Source organism: Salmo trutta, chromosome 2, assembly GCF_901001165.1.
Source record: "Salmo trutta chromosome 2, fSalTru1.1, whole genome shotgun sequence".
NCBI classification, from domain to species: Eukaryota; Metazoa; Chordata; class Actinopteri; order Salmoniformes; family Salmonidae; genus Salmo; species Salmo trutta.
This window is the reverse complement of record NC_042958.1, coordinates 19,151,680-19,168,413: the sequence shown is the minus strand read 5'-3', so window position 1 is coordinate 19,168,413 and position 16,734 is coordinate 19,151,680.

The following is a 16,734-nucleotide window of genomic DNA, read 5'->3' as shown; positions in this document are numbered from 1 at the left end:
TTGCAAAATATTTACCAGCGCAAGCTAATTCGGATACACACACTTCGGTGGTGAGGTGAGCAACAATGCACATTACCCGGCATTCCTTACGGTCCTGGGGAAGAACAGAAGGGGAGTTCATATGCTCGCCAATTATTTCCACTTTGTGCCTTTATTGCCTCCGGTGGGAAGGAGAGATGGAGGGAGGAAATGGAGAGGTAGGAGATAGAGAGGTAGGACGGAGGCAGAGTCCTGTTCCCTCTCCCTCCATTGTTACACAGTAGGGTTGTGTGGAGGCTGGCTACAGAATAATGACACATGCTGAAAAAGAAGGATATCTGGTAAGTTGAGGATATTACTACGTCCATAAGGGGAAATGTATCACTGGTTGGTTACTTTAGGTTTTCATGTTTCTCCTGTGTTGAGATCTTAAAGGGTATAGAATAAAACAGGATATGTAATTTATCTCTAAGGGACTGGGATATGAAGGCAAGCTACTTTCATGTCCAAGAGGCTTCTAAACAGCTTCTACCCCCAAGCCATAAGACTCCTGAACAGCTAATCAAATGGCTACCCAGACTATTTGCACCCCCCCCCCCCCCCCACACACACACACACACACTGCTGCTACTCTCTGTTATTATCAATGCATAGCCACTTTAATAACTCTACCTACATGTACATAATTACCTCAATTACCTCGACACCGGTGCCCCCCGCACATTGACACATTGACTCTGTACCGGTACCTCCTGTATATAGCCCCGCTATTGTTATTTACTGCTGCTCTTTAATATTTTTTTTTACTTATCTCTTACTTTAAAAAAATATAATAATAATACATTTTGTAGGTATTTTCTTAAAACTGCATCGTTGGTTAAGGGCTTGTAAGTAAGCATTTCACTTTAAGGTCTACACCTGTTGTATTTGGCGCATGTGACAAATAAAATGATTTGATTTGATCATATCTGATATTTGTTAGAGAGACAAACATGGTGGATGGAGTCAGTGGCATGTCCAGGGTGTGGCCCAGGGTGGCCACGGTCCCCCCTGAAATCTGATTGGCCACCCCAGTGACCCCCCCCCAGAAACTCTGAGATGTGAATATATTGATAATTTTGTCGAAGAAGCGCACCGACAGCAAGACTTGTCAATCTCTCAGGAGAAAGTATCAGAGCGAGCAAAACAGCGCCCCCCATTCTTAGTATATGTAGCCCATGTATTTGATGCTTTCTGGCCAAAAAGAGTATGACATGTCATATTATTTTTGGCCAGACAGCATTAGATACATGGGCTACAGATACTCTCGGATGGTGAATAGATTCAGCCTCTTGCAAATTGAAGGACAATTATGAAACATGGACAGACGAGAATGAGAAATCATTTAACAGGTTCGTTTCTTTTTTTTATTGTAAAAATGTTGGGGGAAGGGCCAAGATTCGACCGTTGGACAAACAGATGGTGAAACATGATTCATCAGTCTAGAGAACGCGTTTTCACTGCTCCAGAGTCCTATGGCGGAGAGCTTTACACCACTCCAGATGCTTTGCATTGCCCATTGTGATCGTAGGCTTGTGTGCCGCTACTCGGCCATGGAAACCCAGTTCACGAAGCTCCCGATGAACAGTTATTGTGCTGACGATGCTTCCAGAGGCAGTTTGGAACTCAGTAGTGAGTGTTGCAACCGATGACAGACGATTTGTACGCGATACGTGCTTCAGCACTTGGCAGTCCCGTTTTGTGAGCTCGTGTGGCCTACCTCTTCGCGGCTGAGCCATTGTTGCTCCTAGATGTTTCCATTTCACAACAACAGCACTTACAGTTGACCGGGGCAGCTCTAGCAGGGCAGAAATCTGACGAACTGACTTGTTGGAAAGGTTGCATCCTGTGACGGTGCCACGTTGAAAGACACTGTGCTCTTCAGTATTGGCCATTCTACTACCTATACTTTTCTATGGCGATTGCATGGCTGTCTGCTCGATTTTATACACCTGTCAGCAACGGGTGTGGCTGAAATAGGAGAATCCACTCATTTAAAGGGGTGTCCACATACTTTTAACATTTGAGTGTATGTTAGCCTCTACGGGCCACGGTGGCAGTATTGAGAATTTTGAAAAAATATGTGCCCATTTTTAACTGCCTCCTACACCAACTCAGAAGCTAGGATATGCATATTATTAACACATTCGGATAGAAAACACTCTGAATTTTCTAAAACAGTTTGAATGGTGTCTGTAAGTATAACAAAACTCATATTGCAGGCAAAAACCTGAGAAAAATTGATTAAAAAAAATGAGAATTTTGTGGCTGTACTATTTAGTGTCATTGTTTATTAGATACCATAGTGAGAAAGGATTCAGTTCGCAACTCCTACGGATTCCACTAGATGTCAGCGATCTTTATAAAGTTGTTTGATGCTTCTATGATTAACAGGGAGCAAATTAGAATGCATTGAAGTTGACGTCCGTGGGATGTCGTCACTTCCATTATGGCCTGCACCTGCGCAATCATGAGACACGAGACATTTTTAAAAAACGTTTTTCTAGACACAGGTGAGGTCGGGTTGAAACATTACTGATGTTTCACGTTAAAAATGGCTCTAAAGATTGATGCTAAACAACGTTTGACAAGTTTGAACAAACATAAATAGATTATGTAACTTTTTTAACTTTTCGCCGTGACTTCACACACCCCCCCCGCGCTACTTTTTAGTAGCCACCGAAGCGCTAACAACATGGAACATCTTGGAGTTATTTGGACATCAATTATGAACTTTGTCAAAAGAAACCACATTTGTTGTGGACCTGGAATTCCTGGAACTGCCAATGGATGAAGATAATCAAAGGTAATGGATTATTGACAATAGTATTATTGATATTACATGGTTACAAGATGATGCTAAGCTAATTAGGCTAGCTTATTGTTCTTAGCACAGCACCCGGTTTATTGCAACTTGTGATTTCCCAGTAAAGTTATTTTGAAATCTGGCAAGACAGTATCATTTACGAAATGTTAAACTATAATTATTTGAATGACAATATTATAATTTACCAATGTTTTCGAATAGTAATTTTGAAAATTGTAACGTTGTTCACCGGAAGCATTTCAGAGAAGAAAAAAATCAGAATTTCACCGCTACTGTAAAATGCGGTTTTTGGATATAAATATGAACTTGATGGAACAAAAAATGCATGTATTGTATAACATAATGTCCTAGGAGTGTCATCTGATGGAGATTGTCAAAGGTTGGTGCATAATTTTAGCTGGTTTCTGCTTTTGGTGACGCCTGACCTTGAATTGAAAATGGATGTTTGTACTTTTGTGGCTATGTACTGTCCTAACATAATCTAACTTTATGATTTTGCCGTAAAGCCTCTTTGAAAATCGAACAATGTGGTTAGATTAAGGAGATGTTTATCTTTTAAATGGTGTAAAATAGTTGATTGTTTGAGAAATTGAAATTATTAGATTTTTGATGTTTTGAATTTCCAGCCTTGCTAGCAATCCCGTCTCAGGGTTCATTGCTAACCCGTGGCCTCAACAGGTACTTATAATGGTTCAGTTTCCCTTTTATCATCTTTGTAGACCACAGTCCCACTATTCCTTTATGTGGTACTACTTTGCTTTAAAAGCATCTATGCAGTGCCTTCGGAGCCTTTAAGAATGCTCTATAAAGCCTTTATAAGTTCTTCCTTATTTAAAAATTGAATTTGGTGGATAAAGTTGTTGAGTTATTTAACCTAAGAAACAATGCTCTTAACATTTACAAGAGGTGTCTCAAGTCCTGGAATATAACCAATCCAGGGCAGCTATTTCAAATCCAATTGTTGTGAAAATGGAGCCAGCGAGATGTGGGCATTTTCAGGGACTTTGGCCCACACAAACCAATTAGGCCAGTTTCCAAAGCAATACTACACAATGCAGCCCAGAGGACTGCAGCCCAACAATACTTTGATTTCCCTGATTGTAATTTTATATTCCCTGAAAAAGGAAGATGGCTACATGGGTTGATTGGTGCTAGGAGTGGATCGGTGTAAATCTGATGTAAAGCAAGGCTAGAGCAACACACACACACACTATTCCAGTACACTTGTGGATCCCCTGGTAGACTTGTGATAACGGTCTGTTTTTGATCAGTGACCCCCCCCCCCCCCCCCCCGCCCCAGACAGACATTAGGCTGTAATCCCGGCATCTGGGATCAAGGATCAGTGCTGTGGCTGAGAGAGCAGCCTGTGGCCTCACAGAGTAAACGCTACTGAGCCCTCAGTCAGTCCCTCCACAACATAATACAAGAGAATGGGAGAACACCACATAACGAGAGTCAGGAGATTTTGACTGGTCTGTTTATATGGGGAGGAGATTGTTGTTGTTTGCTGTGTGGTTAACTCGTGGAGATGATCTCTGAATCTTTGATGAGATGTGATTTCGTGTGTGAGATATTTTTTTAGTATTATTGCAACTCTGATTAAGTGTTATTCACATCCTGAGATACTGCATCACACTTTATATTTTGTCATTACTGTAAAGTCCTTGCCATACAGACCACAATTTCAGAGCACACATTGAGAAAGCCAAGACAATGCTTCGGTTTGCTATCAGTATCACAGCTAGATCTACCATGTGAGCCCCCTATTGTAGCAATTCATCTCCGCCCTCTGATTTAAATCACTACAAACCTCGGGACCATTCGTCATAGAGGAGGCAAAAACACCAACGCACCCCAAAGAGAATGCAATCCAAAGAGAATGCAATCCAAAGCAGTGGAAGTGAGAGGGATTGCATAGAAAGAGGTGGGCCATATTACTACTGATATCCTTCAGGATTAGCTGCCCCTTCCACCCAGCCCTAGTATTTGTCAGCAGGCAGACAGGAGGGGTGCAGATACAGATATGGCTCTATCAATAACCCATGGCTTTCTGTATATCCCCTATTGTCTTCCTGATGCTATTATCCAGCTGGGGATGACAGCGCTCGGCGGCTCCATCATCTTATCCACAGAGAGCAGCTAGCTCATAAAGCAGCCCTCGACATAGACTGCTCATATGAGGGGTAATAACTCCACAGCCAGTTAATACTGGGGGATTATCAGAGTAGAGAAGAGTGATTGTCCTCAGCTTCAAGGGGGGAGGGAGGGAGGGGTGTGTGTTGTGGTTCGCGAAGAGGGGAGGAGAGGTGGAAGGAGAGAAAGGCAGAGAGGGACAGAGAGAAGGTGGAGTGGGAAGACGCAGAGAAAGGGGAGAAATTCAGACAGAGATGGAGAGATTGGAGTGAGGGAGAAAGAGATGGAATGTGGGAAGGGAAAGAATGACTGAGATAGAGGAGGAGCGAGAAAGGGGGGGGGTGAGGGAGAGAGAGAAATGTGTAAATGGTGTGACACAAATATGTGGCTGGCTCAGTGATACTGGGATGTGATTATCTCAAAACACAAGACGTTTTTATTGTTCTTATAAACCGAAGCCAATGCAGGACCATCTCCATCTCTGATAGATTAGTTAAAATTGATCTGCTCTGTGATTTGTGCAGTAGGCCTAGCTCTAAATATGACTCAATAAGGGGGAGATTGAAACCATAATCTTGAATCTGTCTAAATGAAACTAGGGTGTAATTGACAAAGTGTTTATGAGATGTTGTGGTTGGTTATCAACATAAATGACAGAGAAAGGGGAAGTAGCATGACTAGCTCCATGGGAATAATATTGATGAGAATATTAAGCCATACAAGGGACGCTGCTTGATATACACGGAGGCACATGCACACACACACACACACATACACACACACACACACACACACACACACACACACACACACACACACACACACACACACACACACACACACACACACACAAGCTAACACACAAGCAAAAACACACTTGAAAAAAAACACTCTGACATTAACTGCTTGTGGATATTTTATGTCCAGATATTTTGGGACACTCAACACTCCTCCATCTCTATGCTAGCCTGTCTCCTGTCTTCCTAAGAACTCTCCAGTGCCAGACCTTGTCAGCAACACTCCACTCCACTGTATCACGGCACATTAATCATGACATAACTGAATTAATCAACGTCCACTTGATTACTTACCATAGGATATGTTTGTCAGGATCCCTGCCCTTTTTTTACCCAGTTATTATCCTCCTCTGCTGTCTCGCCCGACGTCTCGCCACGGTCCAAGAGGAGAGGTGGTTAATGACTACTGTATGACCAGGTGGTGAGGTGTTAGCGGCCCATAACCAGGCAGAGGAGAGGAGAGAGGATAAAAAAACTGCCACCCAGTAAAGCTATTCAGTGTTTTCATTTCAGGGCACCATAAAGAGGACCATCTGTTCCTGTCATTTGTGCTTTATTGTTTTCCTCGGCGGGCCGCTCCATTTTGGAACACATTCATAGACACAGAGACACACACACACACACACACACACACTCACACACACACACACACACACACACACACACACACGCACGTGAACGCATATACACACATGCACGCACGCAGACACATATACTCATACACACCTTTCCGCAACTCACACACACCCTGTCCTCACTCTTGACTGCATTGTAAAGTCAAATTAAATCAAATTGTACTTGTCACATGTACCGAATACAATAGTTGTAGACCGTACAATAAAATGCTCTTTCCTAACGATGCAAAGTTAAATAAGAAAAAAACAACAAACAAAAAAAGACATGAGAAATAAAACACACAAGAATACTTTTACCTTATCAATATGGTGTAAAGTGGTGTAAGATAAAGAAGGAGAAGCAGGCTAGCAGATATTTTGGGTTTTAGGCTTGAAACACGGAAGACACACACTCAACACAAGGTGGACATGGAGTGGAAATCACTGAGGAGGGCGCAGCGCCAAACAGATCACCATCCACTCGGGGCTTCCGAGTGGCACAGTGGTCTAAGGCACTGCATCTCAGTGCAAGAGGCATCACTACAGACCCTGGTTCGATTCCAGGCTGTATCACATCCGGTCGTGATTGGGAGTCCCATAGGGCGGCGCACAATTGGCCCAGCATTGCTGGGGTAGGCCGTCATTGTAAACAATAATTGTTTCTTAACTGACTTGCCTAGTTAAATAAAAAATGTAAATCCTTGTCCCGCACTCACACACACTCTGGTGTGCCAAGAATGGCTCAAATGTGATGCGGAGAGGAGAGAATAGGAGGAGAGGGGAGAGCAATAGAACAGGAGGATAAAAAAAGAAAAGAAGAGGGGAGAGTCAGATAAGAGGACAGTAGAAGGAACGACTCTACCCTGTCTGCTCCTGCAATGGAAAGTGCCCAGGGAGAAAGGCTGCGATGTTGGCCAAGGAAGAGCTCCCTGGGGGAGAGATCTGCCAAGTTCCTCCCCTCAGCTCTGGATTGAGCTGGCAACTGAAGAGTGTCTCGCTGCACTTTAAAGTGAGGGAGGGAGTGCAGTCACTGTCAGGGACATGGGTTGGTGGTAGTGGTACACAGGGGTTGGTCAGAGCACAGAGGGCCAAGATCATTTTGGAGCAGATCAAGAGTGATGGAATGTGTGCAAACAACATGTCTCATTGGTTTTGAAATGGTAACTCTGGCCCACGTTACCAGCTGTGGTAACCATTTGGGAGCCAGTTAAATTCGTTTGCAAGCACACAGCATAAATCAACAATGATTTAATAGCAATGATACTAAATATTAATTAATTATTCATAATCAGTAAAAAAAAAGTACATGATGTGACCTGCTGATGATGCAAACTCAATGATTTGACAAAAAACATCAGATACTGACCCTTTAGTATGTAGGAACCATAGTTTCTCAAAAATGTAAGAAATGCATGAAAGACCATGATATTAACACATTTACTGACAACAACTGTAATAATCACAACTGATATCTTCCCAGTTCCCAAAAACGAAAGGAAACAACAAAATGAAATGAGTTTACATGCAACCAGGTGCCTTCCTCCCATCACAGTCAGCGAGGTTAAACTCTTGAGAAATTAAACAAATTGTTCCTCTAATGCGGAATAAAACAAACTAAGAAGTTTGGTGTGTGGTGGAAAACCTCTTGGGTTCTAATTATGTAAAGCTTTAGACATCAGAAGGCACTGTAGTCTTTAATGAGCACTTGAGAGAACAAAGGGAATTTAAGTGCATGTTAATAAGAAGAGCGAGACAACGGGAGAGACAGAAAGAGGAGGCAATGAATACAATCTCTCTAACACGCTGTTAATGGGAGCATTCACACACCCCATGCAGCACTCATAGATCTAACTGCAAAGACGTTAGCTATTCACCCTCGCTGTTTAGTGATGAGTTACCCCACCCTGAAAGAGGGTGCTTACACACATCCAATGAAGCACAGGACCTAGACAAAACAATAACAACTGTAGGAATTAGGTAGCTCTCTCTCTCTCTCTCTCTCTCTCTCTCTCTGGGAGCAACAAACACAGAGCTGACATTACATGACCTTATTTATCTGGTATTCAGCACTCTACCACCAACCACAAAGAGAATACCTATCCACTCCCACTTTATTTAGGAAAACGTAAAAAGGTATATGTTTAATTGTGGATTGTCTGTGTACACCAGACAAGTACAGATGGTATAGCAGTAAATAGGGTAAGCATTTCTTCATGAAAAACATGCAATTTAGCTGAAATTGAGATTAATGGAATGTCAAGGAAAGGGAGAATTGAGATTTCTGTATTAGCTCTGGAGGGAAATAGCCCTGGTGTGTGTGTGTGTGTGTGTGTGTGTGTGTGTGTGTGTGTGTGTGTGTGTGTGTGTGTGTGTGTGTGTGTGTGTGTGTGTGTGTGTGTGCATGGCAGGCAGCCTCAGATACTTTCCTCCCTAATCCACTGCTTAGGCTGACTCCTCCCTTCTGCCTCTACTGCATGGTCCCTTGGTAGGATATCACAGGTTAATCTAGCTATCCCTCTCTATCTATCTATGTTTCTCTCTCTATCTCCCTCTCTATCGCTCTCCATCTCTCTCTCTGTCCCTCTCCCCCTCCTCATTCTTTCTTTCTCTCTCTATCGCTCTCTCTCCCCCACTGTCCATTGCTCAATGCAACAGTACCTTCACTTCTACAGCTCCAGTTGTTAGTGTCAGGATTTACTTGCTAACAAACAAGGTGTGCTGTGTACAGGATGTAATGTTCCACTTCACTGGTGAGTAGTCTGGCCAATTAGCATTGACAAAGGCTTAATCCCAATACCCCCTCTTAGACCTCCCCCTTGCTTTCAAGTGTCCCTCGGTGGGGGAGTTGAACTCGAAAACGGAGCAACTAGTGGTAGGGAGAGATAAATAACCCTGGGTAAAGGGACATCACTACATCACTTGTGCACATCAGAACCCGCCAATGAATAGATAGACTACCACGCAATTCATTGACAACATGCCTTGTGTTTTTCATAGGGATGTGGCAGTAATAGCTTTCCTTATACAGTATTTCTCATGCAACAAATACGCACTTCCATATGAGCCACAAATGAGAACAGCAAAACAAAAATGTGCCTTTAATGTACCCGGCCTCTGGCTGTGGTTCAATGTGGAGTAGTACTGAAGCAGGGCTTTCATTCCATAATAGCAGTTTGAAAGTTTGTCGCATTTCCGTCACTCAGTCACTTTCTGCAATGTCTTAGGGATTCATGATTAACTAGTGGAAGCATTTTAGAACAATTAACACCACTACATTGAACAAAAAATATAAATGCAACAATTTCAAAGATTTTACTGAGTTACAGTTCATACAATTCATATAAGGAAATCAGTCAATTGCAAAATATAATTAGGCACTAATCTATGGATTTCACGATGGGGAATTTCAGATATGCATCTGTTGGTCGCAGATACCTTTAGAAAAAAGGTAGGGGCGTGGATCAGAAAACCAGTCAGTATCAGGTGTGACCACCATTTGCCTCATGCAGCGCCACACATCTCTGTCACGTAGAGTTGATCAGGCTGTTGATTGTGGCCTGTGGAATGTTGTCCCACTCCTCTTCAATGGCTGTGCGAAGGTGCTGGATATTGGTGGGAACTGGAACACGCTGTCGTACACGTTGATCCCTGGTGTGTATGCAGGCCATGGAAGAACTGGGACATTTTCAGCTTCCAGGAATTGTGTACAGATCCTTGCAACATGGGGCAGTGCATTATCATGCTGAAACATGAGGTGATGGTTGCAGATGAATGGCACGACAATGGGCCTCAGAATCTCGTCAAGGTATCTCTGTGCATTGGCCATCAAAGGTGAGCATTTGCCCACTTCAGTCGGTTCCGACACTGAACTTCAGTCAGTTAAGACCCTGGTGAGGATGACAAGTGCGCAGATGAGCTTCCCTGACAGGGTTTCTGACAGTTTCTGCAGAAATGTTTGGCTGTACAAACTCACAGTTTCATCAGCTGTTTGGCTGGTCTCAGACGATCCCACAGGTGAAGAAGCCGGATGTAGAGGTCTTGGTCTGGCGTGGTTACATATGGTCTGCCAAATTCTCTAAAAAGTAATGGTAGAGAAATTAACATTCAGTTCTCTGGAAATAGCTCTGCTGGACATTCCTGCAGTCAGCAAGCCAATTGCACCCTCCCTCAAAACTTGAGACATCTGTGGCGTTGTGTTGTGTGACAAAACTGCACATTTTAGAGTGGCCTTTTATTGTCCCCAGCACCAGGTGCACCTGTGTAATGATCATGCTGTTTAATCAGCTTCTTGATATGCCACACTTATCAGGTGAATTGATTATCTTGGCAAAGGAGAAATACTTACTAACATGAATGTAAACAAATGTGTGCACAAAATGAAAGAGAAATAAGCTTTTTGTGTGTGTGAAACGTTTCAGGGATTTTTTATTTCAGCTCATGAAACAATTTACATGTTGCATTTATATATTTTTTCAGTGTAATATTTACACCAAACCTTTTAGGGTCCATACACAGATTGACTACATAGCTACTCATTCATAGGCAGGAGTTAGCTATGTCGCTTCAGCTGCATTGCATGGCAAATATCTTCAATTATTAATGTTAACGATTCTACAATAAAAAACAATGACAAGTGATTGACTTGAACAACAAGGCAAGCTTACAAAATTGTATATTCAATTTGCAGTAAATGCTTTAACTAGATTCTTTACATTCACTGAGTTTCACAAGATGACAGCCTGGTTTGCTGGTTATAGTTCATACAAATGTCAAATGACCATGTAGCAAGTTAAATGATAGCCAGCTGGCTAATGTTAGCTAGTCAGCTAGCTTGTTAAATATAGATTTGTGAAATAACTGTATGACAATTAAATATGCATAATTGTTAGTCTCTACATTAACTAACAGTCTTCTTAACTGTACATTTTGTGCATGATTCATTATGAAGTTACAATTACTTACATTTGCTTCCATCCTAGTATTTTAATCAGCTGTCATTCCTGAAGCAACTTTTGAGGTTTGGGTCACAGAGCTTCATGGGAGTTTTGAGTACCACTCGGTAGGAGGTCAGCAACTCGATTCACTTCGTTTGTAGGGCCAACTAGAGGGCTGAAAAGACACTACACCTAACTCAAAGTTGAATTGAGACACAACGTCCACGTCATATGGCTCGTAGGATCGCGCAAAGTGGAGAGGGAGGGCTAAGGGGAAGGGATAATGGGGAGGGCTGGGGGGGGGATATTGGCAATAAGTCAAATACTCCAAAGTGTATAGGCAGGCAGTGCACGGCAGGGTAGCACATTTCGGTTCAGGAGCCAAAATGGATCGCATCAGTTTGTCTTCCCACAGTTTCACTGCATAATGTGTCAAATGAGGAAACTGTGTTGAAGGATGTGCTGATGCTGTAGCCATATGCCCACAGCCTTTGTAGTGGTGCTGTGTTGCATGTGGATGGTGCTTAATGAGGGTGTGTGTGTCTGCGTGCATACATGCATGTGTGCGTGCATATGTCTGACTGTCTGCTTGCGCACATTTGTGTTTGTGTATGAAAGGGAGAGAGAGAGAGAGAGAGAGAGAGAGAAAGAGAGAGAGTGAGAGAAAGAGAGAGAAAGAGAGAGGAAAAGCACATGAACATATGCTGCATTTATTTTGTAATTTTTTATTTAACCTTTATTTAACTAGGCAAGTCAGTTACTGTAAGAACACATTCTTATTTACAATGACGACCTAACCCGGCCAAACCCGGACGACGCTGGGCCAATTGTGCGCCGCCCTATGGGACTCCCAATCAGGGCCGGATGTGAGGCAGCCTGCATAAATTCATGCACCTTTTCTAGGGTTGTTGCGGTGACAGTATTACCGTCACGTCGGAAGTCATGAGTCATGACCACAGTAAAATTTGACGTGACTGTTGAGTCATGGTAATCTCCACTTATGCACTCTGGACATGCATTAGTAGTACCCAGCTTGCTAACGACCATCAGGTCACTAATAGCCTGGTACTCAGGACTCTATGATCCCTCTAACCACTCTGACATCAATGAAAATGCAATCGAAAATCTCATCAAACACTTATCATCAAAACAGTATGCGCTTTTAAAACTCACCTCACTGTGATTGATCAAGTTGAAGAAAGAAGTTCAACAACAGGTTGAAACTGAGTGTAAAACATGGTCGTTGTGGATGTTGTTTCAAAGCTTAACACAATGAAATGGGCAGGGCTTTCTAAGGTGATGATTCATTCAAAACACCCATATGCATATTAGAGTTTATGCCTATGCATAGGCCTATATATGAGCCCAAGCCCAAAATAAAACCCGAATTAAAATAATAATTGTGCCATTACACAATACATAGGCTATGCATATTATGCCCAGCAGAAAAACAAAAAAATAAGTGATTTAATATACTTAATATAAATTAAACAAATTCAGAGTTAGCCTACAGTTATAATGAATTTGTATTTGATTTTGAATAGCCTAGTAATAGGGCTTTTTTCCCCATAATTAACAGGCTGACACATTACCTTGAGCTACAGAATATCTCACCACCCTTCGTTTCCATCTCCGCCCCTCTCTCCTTCATTCCTTTCTTAAGCGAGCAGAGAGAGGGGCTCTCAACAGTTTAAGGAAATATGTTTAGTTCTGAAAACATGTTACTACTTGGTTTCCCTAATGAAGCACTGGGCATTTGCAGGAACAGAGTTGGCGAGCCCATGGCATACAGAGTTTGGGCGGAATATCACCTGTCGTGCAACAAGAGGCTGCATGCTCCTCAAACAATGGTTGATGCGTGGAGTGAAAACTGGAGCTATTCGAGTGCATATGGATGACATGTCTATTTTCACCTTGCCCTGTTCCTGCCCATATGACAATGGGCCATTCTAAATCTAAACAATTTTACATGTAGCCCTTTTCAATTGTCAAAACAATAACACGTTCTGTATACATGTGCATCTAAGAGGTTCCCCAGTAAAGACACAGTACTGCAGCGCACCACAATTACTAACTAGCTAGTTAGTTAGCTAGCTAGCAAAAAAGTACAAGTTCGTATTTATTGATCCACCAAAAAATGTAACAAATTAATTATATACACATAATGACTTGTTGCTACCAGATGCACTAAACAAAATCATCAGACAATGTTTGTTTCCTGTTTATTATCCGTTTGCTCTGGTGGTGTTACATTGGGCTAGCACAGTAAATAACCACAGAAGTGGCTTAATGTGAAGTCAGAGAAAGATCAGCTTACCTTGTTCGCCAGCTAGATTAATTTATTTAATGACAGCCAACAATATAACTAAACTAAACGTATCTAGCGTACGCGTTCAATGTTTGACGGCCACATTGTTTTCATCAAAGTTAGCTAGCAGCAGTAATTATCCCACTATCAACCTCTCTCTCCCCCCTCACTAATCTGTCTCTCCTAGCTCTTCAGCTAACGCAACTATATTTTACACAGGTGTATTGCCCACTTAGTTTCAGTTAAGAAACATACTGTAGTTTTAATGAATCGCTAGTTTGTGTTAGGCATGCATTATTGACCTCACGTTACGAGACCAAGCTAGTGGTTTGTTTACATGTATTAAAACAGATGCTAGTGCTGACACCTTTGGTGATAATGTTGAACTGCATATTAATTACACCAGGATGATACATTACATGAACCAAACAAATTGCAACTTTACTTCAAGCAACATGTATTTTGAAATGAAATCAAATTAAACTTAAATTATTCCTTTCTACACCGTCTTGATAGTGATATTTGTCCAGTAGCTGTGGAAGTTAAATCTTCAACATGGTAAGTCTTATTAATTGTCTAATGAAAAAGAAAAACCCACACACTGATCTTGCCAGGATCAATCAGCATTTTCTTTCAAGTTATTTGCGAATTATTAACAGACATAAGTTCTCAGATGTGTGAGTGCTTTTCCTATTTCTAATAGTAGAATTTCAAATTGCGAAAACATCTCAGGAAAACGTAAACAATGTGTGAGGATTTGCGAATCCTGTTTCAGTATAGAAATGACAAGTTACATGTACAAATGCATTAGACATGCCCACGAGGCCAATACTAATCCCATCATGTCTGCATTGGGCATGCATGCCATAAATAATCTCACATCCACTGTAACCAAAAGGGGAGAGCATGGATAGTGGAGGCAAGAGAAAAATCCCCCGGAGAGTGACCACAGTGAAGGGGAACTTTTACATGGGCTGCAAAGAAGCTTTGAGTTCCATCCCTGCACTGTATGGCTGACCGGGACAGGACGCAAACCCTTATAAAAGTACACTTGTAGCTAGAGTAGCATGCCAACAACTAGAGAAGGAGGACAGTGAGTGTAGCAGAATGAAGCAAATGGGCACAAAATTGCAGGAGGAGATTCTCCCGCAGCCGAGATGCTTACAGTATTAAAATATAGATACATGATAGACAGGAGGCGAAACTACTTCAAGTCTCAGGGGGGATGACATCACATCACAGGGCTACTAGAAGTCACCTGCAGCTCACATCTGTTACAGTAATCCCTCTTTCACCTCCTCCTATGCCACAGACACTATAACTCAATGTAGCAGAATTAAATACCCACAAAATTAATTCTGTGGACATCAACTGCACATCAGCTGCACCTGTAAATCTGTGCAATATCATCAGACAAAATTAGAAAACAAACAGAGAATGTTCAATGACAAAAATACACACTATACTTAATTCAAAGAATCAACACATTACTTAATATCATACAAAGAACGCCTATGTAAATGGTTAGTGGGTTTAAACATTCATCTTACTCCAAAACAAGAGATGATTGAATAGTTAAATGAATAGTGTCTAACACAAATAATAAGCAGAATGTCAGCGCTGGGATGGAACAGAAACCTGCACACCCATTAGCTAGATCTCTAGGAGCAAAGTTCGCCATGCATGTTCTAGGTCTATGCATTGTTACTTTTAACATTATTTTTGTAGTCCTACAACCTATTCTAACAGTAAACCAGTAGCATATATAACTCATTGGCAATATACCCTTTAGTCTCTAAAAGACTTGGGAATTTTTTTGGGACCTTCATCCACAGACAGGGTTTAGCAGCTTTCACAGGTCTCAGTATCTGAGACTAGGAAACATAGAAATTAGACCAGGACTTGCTTCATTATTCTCAAGTCGTATAACATTTGATATTTTTTGTATTGTTTTTCTTTTGTCATAGTTTTCTCTTTGGGACTGGAAATCTGTTAATTAGCTAGTTAACTTAGCTACTAACTAGATAACTAACTTGTCATTTTTAGAAGATCAAGCTGAGGATTGTGTAATTAAAAAAACTAATATTGGATGGCTGTCTATACTATTTATATGTATCTAGCTAGCTAGCTACCTGACATGACCTAGAATAGATGGTTAACTTGATAAACAACTTACATGTGTGCGCCACCTCCTGCTGCTGCTAATGTAACTATCCATGCAGGTAATTCAGCCCGCTGCGATGTATCTTTGGGAAATATAGCTATGAACTAAAATTTTCCCAGGACATAAGAACCATCCCACCCGTGAATACTATCGTCAAAAATGCTCATTTTGAACTTCAGAAAACATCAAGACTAAGTTAGCTTAGCTAGCTAGCTGCTTACAGCTGTGATGGAACAGCTGTTGTTTACAAATGCACCGGAAGTTCTTTGGGGTTCCAGGGTTCACTTCTGCATAAAAAAGCTGTCTATTAGTAAAGACAAGATTAAATTGAGAATAGTCTGATGGGTAAAAATATAATCACTTGAAGAGAGAACAGTGTGTGCAGCATGAGACAAGGAACAGAGTGCAAGCTTTTTTTGTGTCTTTCTCATATCATCAATAGCCTATAGTCGCATCATACAGCCCATATATAATTTCATTTAGAAAGCATTCTAAGGTTTGTATAATTCACAACTAAAGTTGCCTTATATCTCTAAATCTAACGTATAGGACCTGTTGAAAAAAAATTGAACTTTTATGCTCAACATAGCCACTTCATTGGTGCACATGCTCCGCAATGGGAAAATATATTTTCTATTTTATTCTATTTTAAGTTTAGTTATACTTCTTACTATAAAATCATATAATATAAAATAATGGCACAGGACTTATTTTTTTATTTCACCTTTATTTAACCAGGTAGGCCAGTTGAGATCAAGATCTCATGTACAACTGTGACCTGGCCAAGATAAAGCAAAGAAGTGCAACAAAAACAACACAGTTACACATGGGATTAACAAACATACAGTCAATAACGCAATAGAAAAATCTGTATACAGTGTGTGCAAATGAAGTAAGGAGGTAAGGCAATAAATAGGCCAATAGTGGCGAAGTAATTA